Here is a 9792-nt window from a genome sequence, read left to right as displayed (position 1 = left end):
CATGCACATATTTCCACAGTAGCCATAATAAAAAAAAAACATAAATTGCCATTGCATCCACTTTGTCCTCACTTTGCACCCGTAGAAATTTCCAATGTACCCATAATAAAAAAAAAATGTTTTGCTATTGCACCCAAATAAATTCTCACTGAACAAATAATAAAAAAAAGATTCGCCATCGCACCCATTTTGCACCCACACAAATTTCCACTGCACGCATAATGAAAATAAATATTTGCCATTGCACTCACTTTTCACCCAGTTTGCATCCCCTTTGTACCCCCTTTGCACCTACATAAATTTCCACTGCACCCATAATGAAAAGAAATGCACCTGCACCCATGTTGCTTCTAAAGGACTTGTTTTATTCATTTGATATTATAAATATGGGCAGGAATATTTTACTGTTAAACACGTTATACAAACACACATATTCTCTGGCTCCTGCTGCTGCTTTATGCTAATTTGTTCAGCGTTACTTTGTTACATGTGAATAGCTGAGCAGATGAGTTTTACAGCAGCTCGGAGGTTATGACAGTTTAAACGATTTAAAGAAAACCTCCCAAGCCCAACTGCAGTTGTCCTTAAATTTAACTGCTCCTGCATGTTTATTTCTTGTTTCCATGGCACCCAGAAGGACAAATGGTAATTCCGAAAACGAAAATGTACGACGAATTACATTGAATAAGAAGGAATCCCCCCCAACGCAAACACGAACTTTCTCCCAGCGCACAAGTCTAGTAATCATTTTTCTATGCGATGCTTGTGTGAATTCCCTAACTGTCACAGCCTCTACCTGGGAGACAGTTCCACTCATCCACTTGATAAATATCATTTAATAACAGAACAAATATATTTTTTAAAAATATAATTTTATTGTTTTTCTTGCTAGACCTTTATGTTACTTTATAGTGTAAAATATGCATCCATTAGAAGAGAAGCTGCAGGTATATTTCTGATGGTAGCTCTTCCTCCCAAACATTGTGAAAATAAAGTATCCTCACTAACCACCACCTATATGTACATACATAAGCATTAGCTGTTTTTTTTATTTTTTGCAGCCTTGATATTAACAAATCTGTCACTTTACCTCCCCTGTACATATTACATCAAAATATAAATGTTGCACAGAACCTTTACTTCTGTTGTGTTATAGCTTCACCTTCTGTGATGTCACTTATCTGCTTAAATACAGGCACCTGGCCACAATTCCATATCTTGCGAGTGAATAGAGACTGGTCAAGTATTTCTATTTGCAATCTGTGAAAATGGGGATTTTATTCTTCATTTATGCTCTTATTTTACTCTGTTGCCTCATGCAATGCTTTATTAAACCTAAAAATAAAGTAATGAAAAAAAAATATAAAAAATGGCTCTATGAACAACAAAACAAGGGAAAACCCACCCAGACTCCTTCAGCCAGGTAAGAGACGAGGTGACAGGCTTGACATATTTAGAGGAGAGAACATTAAATCCTGGAATGTAAAGCTTTTGGAATAACCATTGGAATACTGAGGGTGATTTACCTGCCGTTACAGTATGATAGCATATCATTAGCACTGGGAAGGGAATTAGAATATGAGTTATGTGTTGATATAACGTTATATAACGGCTGTACATAAAGGACAATTACAGAAAACACAAGAATATAAAAAAAAAAAAAAAAAAATATATATATATATATATATATATAGATATATATATACACATATATCTATATATATATATATATATATATATATATATATATATATATACTGTATATACTTTGGGCCTTATTAGAATTGCCATATAAAATGTGTGATTTTTATTTTACATAATATTGAAAAATATTATTTTCCAACCATATGCCCAGTTGCCCCCCGTGTCATTTGTGGGTTAAATCTTGTATGCTGTGTATGTGCAATGCATGGGTTCTCTCTCTAATGTCAAATTACCCTAATTTATAGTACAGATTTTAAAGAAGATGTTTTTGAAATAGTTAAATAGCACAACACATTTACTTGAATTTTACAATTGTTTATTTTCATACTTATATTTTATGGAACCCACCTCATGGACGTACCCATAAAGGTATATCTCTCTAAAACCAGGTGTGGAGCATAAAATATTTAACCTGATCTACACATTTGATGTCAGGGCTCTGGCATCATATGCTCACTAATATCATTGGGGTATTATTGTGGTACTCTTATTGACGTTTTTCATTAAGATGGAGCGATTTTACACTCATGCTCTCAGGTAAAAAATAACCTAGAACACAGTTGTGATAGATCAAGTGAATTGGGTATCTAACTGTTAGAATTTCAAATCTTTCTCTATTACTTGCAGATGCCATTGCTACTTGCCCTTAAAGCCGCAATTACCACCTCGGCGGCAGAGAAAGGGACTAAGATGCTCACCCCAATAAAGGAGTCTCAGACTGTTTCAAAGTAGGTGCTTATATGAAACATATCTTTTTGATTTTTTCTTTCTTGCATGAGATTATTAAGTGTTTGGATTGAGATTATTATGATCCAGTAATTGTACATTTAACTGACCACTCTATAAATATATAAAACAGCTTTTCTTATATCTACAACACAATTTTAAAAGGCACCCTATACGCAGCAAATGTCATAGAGTCTTGTGTGATTGGCCCTTTACTTATTCATTATTATTATTAATTAAAATAGTAGTATCACTTTGTAACTTGACTTAAATTGAATTATTTCATAGTATCACAGCCTGATATCAACTCTGCTTTCACATACTGGGCCTTTCAGACACCCGTTACAGCGATTACAAATTACAAAATCCAAAACATTAAGATGTCATTAAAACCTGTTATTAAAACATATTGTACATACACAAATTCTTACACTTAATATTTACTAACCACTAAGCATTTTTGACAGATTACCAGATCTTGCCGTGGAACAGACAGAATCATTGGCTTCCTAAGAACTTCCCACAGAAGAAGCTGTCGAACAGATTTGTCTTATGTCATCATTGCCTGTGGGAGATGAATGCAGAAGTGGCCCAGTTAGAAGAGACAAACGTGGAGCACAGCACAAAACCTAAATTGTACCCCCTACCATGCAATAGTTCTGTAGTTTATAAGAATATGTGATAACCTAGTCATTGATAATAAAATCATAAAAATATTAAACGTTTTGAGACTGCGTGTTGTCTATTGGAAATTGACGTGTGTTCCATGTACAGTTGTGTAAAATAGAAAGTTTACACTCTTTGAATTGTATTGTTTTACATATCAGGACATAACAATGATCATCTGTTCTTTAGCAGGTATAAAAATGAGGTAAATGCAACCTCAGATGAACAACAAAGAAGGCTTTGCGATCTGATGGAGAACCCATCAGGTTGGGGACTAAAAGGAAACATTTGGGACATGAGGATTTCAGTTTTTCAACTTGGAATTTTGACACCTGATCATCCTGCCCCTAAACTCTTTCTATGTCAGGATTTTTGTGAAAGTACAGTGCTCATAAAAATGAACTTTACCTCCTCTTATTTATAATCTTAAATGAAATATTTTTGTTAGTTCTTTTACTAATCAGTTGTCGTCAAGGGGTTAAATGAAACGCCAGTATACTGTTATTCAGTCTAAATGTTCCCTTTAAAACACTGCACCTGTAAGCAAAGTTCATGCCACCATTTTCCTTGGACACCATGCCCAAATACTAGGCAGTCCCGTTTAAAACTGGACACCTAATAGAAAAACGCATTGAATGTGTGAACCGTGGTTCTTTGTCATTAATAAAATAAAATTATATTATAAAGAATGAAGTCAAATGCGAACATGAGTTTAAGACTCCTTTAATGCTATCTTAACAAACTATCTTAACAAACTATCTACAATGAACTATGTTCAGTCCGCAACATTCAGTGACGATCTCAAATGGAATGTGCAAAGTAAAGTCACCGAGTAGGGAGTTCAGGTTCCTCAGCATCAAAATATTGACCCTGTTCTTCGTCATCCGCAAAATTTTCTTCAAAATCCCTGGTCCTGGCAGCCTCATAGCTGGTCAAAGGAACATGGAAGTCATAAAATGCTGCATTATTGATATTTCTGCCTCCAGAAATGCCTTTTACCCCCTATATGCCACCCTGCCTCCAAAAATGCCTTTTACCCCCTATATGCCACCCTGCCTCCAAAAATGCCAGAGTGGCATCTAGGGGGTTACGAGGCATATCATGGGACAGAGTGGCATATAAGGGGGTATAAGGCATTTCTGGAGGCAGAGTGGCATATATGGGGTTAACGGGCATTTTTGGAGGCGGAGTGCCATACAGGGGGTTAAATGGCATATCATGGTGTACTCTGTCTCAAGAAAAGCCTTATGGCACCCACAGAATGCCCCCTACCCACTTACCAGTGCTTCTGACTCCCTGGTGTCTGGTGGGGGCAGCGGATGTTCCACCGGAACTTCTATGAGCACCGGAAGGTCATGTGATGCCGGTGCTGCGTCATAGGAGCTACGGCGGAAGTAAAAGCAGTAACGGCGATTGTCTGCGTTCATCGACCAGACGTCCGTCGGCTGGCAGAGAGGAGAATTCCCTGCAGCGCTGTGGGGAATTCTCCTCTCTGGCAGCCGGGAAAGGTATGCGCGATGCGCATAGACAACCTCCACTGCTGCCGGCACTTTCTCCGGTGTCTTCACCTCCTGTGTCTCCTTCACATCCCATGCCTCCTGGACCTGACTATTCCAAACAGGTAGAACCGATGCAGCTGGTGTTCACCTGCCTTTCAGTGGAGGAGACAGACTAACGGAGGAAGAAGGGCCTCTGCCTATACTGTTGTAAGCCGGGTTATTTGCTTAGGTTGCGCCTGTCGTTGCCGGGAAAGGCTGTCTACATGACTCCCGTTAGGTCCCGGGGTATGGGAGTGTACTTTAAGGACCCGTGGTGTGCCAAACGGTGGACAATGGAATGGCTAGGATCTGACATCTTCAAGAATTTGGCTTTACTCAAGCTTTTTCCTATTGCTGTGGCCATCGAGTTGTGGGGTGCAGAGAAGAGGGACCAGCCAGTGAAAGTAAGGTCACTTTAACCTTTTTCATCCCTCTCTCCCTGATATACACTATATATATATATATATATATATATATATATATATATATATATATATATATATATATATATATACACATACATACATATATATTGTAGGGGACAGCTCACGCATGGGGCGGCAATGACAGTTTCACACAGGTTTCAAACGTAAAAGCGTGTTTATTTAGATGTTGTAGTCACAGAGCACCTTGTAAACAAAACAAACTATAAGCCTGTCCGGCTCTAACTAAACAGCAGGATACCTCTCTAGCAGCCTAAGGTCTGGCACAAAGCAAAGTAACAAGTTTTGCATGGGGTAAAGCTTCATACCTGGTGGGCTGCAGCGCTGGCTGTAGCTGCTCCTTCATTCAGTTTCTCCTTCCCCTTCAAACCTAACAGCCCTCTCTTTTAAGGCTTCCTCCCCAGTAATGAGCTTAGGAAGCCGCACCTGAGGGCTCCTGAGTTAGCTACTGTGCCTGGCTGAGGAAACCAGGTGAGATATATACCCCATCAACCACTCTCCCATACACTTTACCACATATCCCCCCCCTCGACTCCAGACCAGAGGTGTGGACAGAGTCAGCAACCAAACAGTACACCCTGGACAATGCATCCGCATTCCAATGTAATTTCCCCGGTCTATGCTCCACTGTAAATCTAAAATTTTGCAAGGAGAGAAACCATCTGGTCACTCTTGCATTTCTCTCCTTATTCTGTTTCATCCATGCCAGAGGAGCATGGTCAGTCATCAACACGAATTCCCGGCCCAGGAGATAATATCTCAGGGACTCCAACGTCCACTTGATGGCGAGACACTCCCTTTCCACTATGGCATAATTTTCCTCTGCTGGGGTCAGTTTCCTACTCAGGTACAGCACTGGGTGTTCTTCCCCATTAACCACTTGCGACAAAACTGCTCCCAAACCTGTAGCAGACGCGTCTGTCTGAACCAGAAATGGTTTCCTAAAATCTGGGGAAACGAGCACTGGCTGCTCACACAGGGCAGACTTCAGACTCTGAAAAGCCCTTTCTGCCTCGGGGTTCCACTTTACCATCACTGACTTACCACCCTTTGTTAGGTCTGTCAATGGTGTGGCCATGGAGGCAAAATTGGGCACGAACCGACAGTAGTACCCGGTTATGCCAAGGAAAGCCCTCACTTGTTTCTTTGTTACTGGCCTAGACCAGTTCTGCATCGCCTCAATCTTATTGATCTGGGGTTTAACCAGCCCCCTACCAATGATATAACCCAGGTATCTTGCTTCCTAAAGACCCACTGCACATTTTTCAGGGTTTATGGTTAGGCCTGCATCACTAATGGAGTCTAACACGCCCTGTACCTTACCGAGGTGACTTTTCCAGTCAGATGAAAAAATTACCACATCGTCCAGGTAAGCAGCGGCATAATCACGATATGGTCTCAAAATCAGATCCATCAGCCTCTGGAAGGTAGCAGGGGCCCCATGTAACCCAAATGGCATCACAACATACTGGAACAGGCCCTCTGGAGTGGAAAAGGCAGTCTTCTCTTTAGCCTCCTCAGTTAACGGTATCTGCCAATAGCCCTTTGTAAGGTCAAGTGTTGTAATGTACCTTGCCTTCCCAAGCCTCTTAACCAGTTCATCCACTCGGGGCATGGGGTACGCATCAAACTTTGAGACCTCATTTAATCTCCTGAAGTCATTACAGAACCTCCACGTCCCGTTGGGCTTTGGGATTAGCACTATGGGGCTTGACCATTCACTAGTAGATGCCTCAATAACACCTAATTCAAGCATGCGCCTGACCTCCGTGGATACCGCCTATCTACGTGCTTCTGGTATCCTGTATGGCTTCAGGTTCACTTTACCGTGAGGCTCAGTTTTAATACGGTGTTTTATGAGGTAGGTACGGCCAGGTAGGTCCGAAAACTTGCATCTGTTTTCCTGCAGGAACTCCCTCACCTCCTGCTTCTGGGGCACTGACAGTGCCTCTCCTATTGTTACTGGGGGAACTGGTTGCCCCACTTCTTTGACCCCTGCCTGGGTCGCCCCCAAAGACTCCCGCTCTTTCCACGGCTTGATCAGGTTTACGTGGTAAACCTGGAAGGGCTTTCTCCTGCCCGGTTGATGGACCTTGTAGTTCACCTCACTCATCTTCTCTACAACCTCATAGGGACCCTGCCACTTGGCTAAAAACTTACTTTCGACGGTGGGCACTGAAACCAGGACCCTGTCCCCAGGATTAAAGGCCCTCAACCTGGCAGATCTGTTATAAATTCTGCTCTGGGCCTCCTGCGCTCTTTGCAGATGCGTTTTAACTATAGGCATCACCGTTGCTATTTGCTCCTGCATCTGAGCCACATGTTCAATAACACTCTTATATGGGGTGGCCTCGGTCTCCCAAGTTTCTTTGGCAATATCTAACAAACCCCGTGGATGTCGGCCATAGACTAACTCAAAGGGGGAAAACCCTGTAGACGCTTGGGGCACCTCCCGGATAGAGAACATGAGGTAGGGTAATAGACAGTCCCAATCCCAACCATCCCCTTCTACCACCTTTTTTAGCATATGCTTTAGGGTTTTGTTAAACCTCTCCACTAACCCGTCTGTTTGAGGGTGGTACACTGAGGTACGGAGGTGAGTGATTTTAAACAACTTACACAGGTCTTTCATGACCCGTGACATAAAGGGCGTACCCTGGTCAGTAAGAATTTCTTTAGGGATCCCCGTGCGAGAGAACATGTAAAACAACTCCCTAGCAATATTTTTGGAGGCCATGTTTCTTAAGGGTACCGCCTCTGGGTACCGGGTAGCATAATCCAAGACAACCAAAATGTATTGGTGTCCCCTAGCAGATTTGACAATGGGCCCTACCAAATCCATGGCAACTCTCTCAAATGGTACTTCAATGATGGGAAGTGGCACCAAGGGGCTACGGAAGTGTGGTGTTGGGGCACTCTTCTGGCATGTGGGGCATGACTCACAATACCTTTTTACTTCTTCATATACCCCAGGCCAATACAACCTTTGGAGGACCCTCTCTTGTGTTTTATTAGTCCCCAAGTGCCCCCCAAACACATGGTTATGGGCTATGTCCAGCACCAGGTGTCGGTATGGTTTTGGCACCAGAAGCTGTTCCACAATTTCCTTGTTAACTTTGGTGACCCGGTACACTAGATCCCCATTCATGGCAAAATGCGGAAATTTCTGGTCAGCTTCGGGTTCCTGTGGTACCCCATTTACTACCGTGACATTTGCCCGTGCAGTTCCCAGAGTGGGGTCTCTCACTTGCTCGGTCCCGAAGTTACCCCGAGACATTTCTAAATCTAAGACCTGTTGGCCGGGTAGGGAAGTTTCTTCTTCTTCCTCCCCAGCTAACACCTGCAAGGGGAAAGAATCTTCACTATACATTTCAGGTGGGCCTACATCCTTTTCATCATGCCCCTTACTGGTATCATTGTTCCCAATGGCCGTCTCACCTGACCCATTATTTACAGGGAGGGGTACAGACTCTGCCAGAGTTTGTTCCCCAGCTGCAGAAACGTTCCCCCTTCTCCACAACTCCCAGAACAAGGGGAAATCGCGGCCTAATATAACCGCATGCATAAGTCTTTTTACAACTCCGACTTCGTAGGTCACAGTTCCAGATGGGGTCACCAACTTAATGGGGGCCACAGGGTAAGCTACAATATCCCCGTGGATGCATAGCACTCTTATGTGCTTGTTCGGCACGTAGTCCATAGTCACAAGGCCGGCCCGAACCAAAGTCACCAGGCTACCCGAGTCCAAAAGTGCCTTCACGGAGCAGTCACTTATCTTCACCATACAAAAATGCGGCTCAGTCTCTGATTCTGGAATGGCTGCACAAACAGGTTCTGCAAACAGGGACTGACGCCGACTAGCGTCACACACCATGGGCTCTGAGTTAAGAGGGCAATAGGCGGCTACGTGTCCCCACTCATGGCACCTCCAGCACTGGGGGGGTCCCTGGCCTCCTTAGTAGGGAGCCCTTTCTAGGATTGTGGGGTCCCAGGGGTTCAGGATCAGTCTTTTGCCCTTGCCCAAACTCTAGAGCCCTGCTCTCTCTCACATTTTTCCATACACCTCCAGCTGGAACTCTCTTACCCAAAGATGTCGCGGGTCTGACAGTCTTGGAAGGTGTTGGTGCCGCAGGGACCTCACGGAGGAAGTCCTCGGTTGCTATGAACCTTTCCACCATGTTGACAAGCTGCTCAGCAGTTCTGGGGTCTCCATGCCCAACCCACCGTTGTAGCTCCGCCGGGAGGGCGCGGAGGTAGTGGTCCACTACCACCTTTTCCACAATCTGGGCTGGTGTAGTGGATTCTGGTTCCAGCCACTTGCGTACAAGATGAATCAGATCATACATCTGGGACCTGGCAGGCTTGTCCATGGTGTATTTCCAACAGTGGACTCTCTTGGCCCGAACAGCGGGCGTAACACCCAGGCGAGCAAGGATCTCCATTTTTAGTTTTGTAAAGTCCCGGACATCCTGCTCCCCGAGGTCATAGTAGGCCTTTTGCGGTTCACCAGTCAGGAAGGGTGCAATCACTTCTGCCCACTCTGCAACTGGCAGTCTCTCTCTCTCCGCCACTCTCTCAAATACGGTGAGGTAGGCCTCAACGTCGTCGTCGGGTGTCATTATTTGTAAGCCCCGCTGAACGGCCCTCCTCAGGTTAACAGTCTCAAGGGGACTTGCTCTGAGCGCAGCAATCTGCTCCATTAACAGGCGATTCGT

At 43.7% G+C, this 9792-nt stretch overlaps 1 long non-coding RNA gene across 1 annotated transcript; it reads left to right on the top strand.

The window, feature by feature from the left end:
- The first annotated feature begins 2354 nt into the window (after window positions 1-2354).
- On the top strand, window positions 2355-3151 carry LOC128469139 (uncharacterized). The gene is made up of 2 exons (XR_008345922.1): window positions 2355-2432; window positions 2898-3151. It is a non-coding gene; the product is annotated as an uncharacterized LOC128469139 (long non-coding RNA).
- Window positions 3152-9792: the final 6641 nt, after the last annotated feature.

The sequence above is a fragment of the Spea bombifrons genome, chromosome 11, assembly GCF_027358695.1.
Source record: "Spea bombifrons isolate aSpeBom1 chromosome 11, aSpeBom1.2.pri, whole genome shotgun sequence".
In the NCBI taxonomy this organism is placed as follows: domain Eukaryota; kingdom Metazoa; phylum Chordata; class Amphibia; order Anura; family Pelobatidae; genus Spea; species Spea bombifrons.
This window is presented reverse-complemented; position numbering and strand designations above follow the sequence as displayed.